Source organism: Tigriopus californicus, chromosome 2 (genome assembly GCF_007210705.1).
Source record: "Tigriopus californicus strain San Diego chromosome 2, Tcal_SD_v2.1, whole genome shotgun sequence".
Lineage (NCBI taxonomy): Eukaryota > Metazoa > Arthropoda > Copepoda > Harpacticoida > Harpacticidae > Tigriopus > Tigriopus californicus.
The window spans coordinates 6669609-6669987 of record NC_081441.1 but is presented as its reverse complement, the minus strand read 5'-3'; positions in this window follow the sequence as shown (position 1 = coordinate 6669987).

Here is a 379-nt window from a genome sequence, read left to right as displayed (position 1 = left end):
TATCCTCTCTGTATCCATACTCACGGAGTACGTCAGTAGTGGAGTGGAAAGCTCAGTTGAAGATCGAACTTCTACTAGCGAGGTTTTGTAGTGCTATGCGTTACCTCCTGATCCAATGCATTCCCGCTGAGAGAGCGCTCAATGAATCCATATTCATATTCAAGCACTCGATTAGGAGGTAACGCAATGCTGAAACGTCTTCTAACGAGATTTCAGAGAGCTTTCCTCTCCACTACTACCGTACTGCATGCCATACTTGAGGAGTTTTGCTAGTAAAATGTTATCTTTAACTGTAGACTGTATCTTTAAATCGATAAATACACCAACTGAGTACTTGAACTCGGAGTGAAGGGAAATGTTTCGCAAGAAATTATGTGGG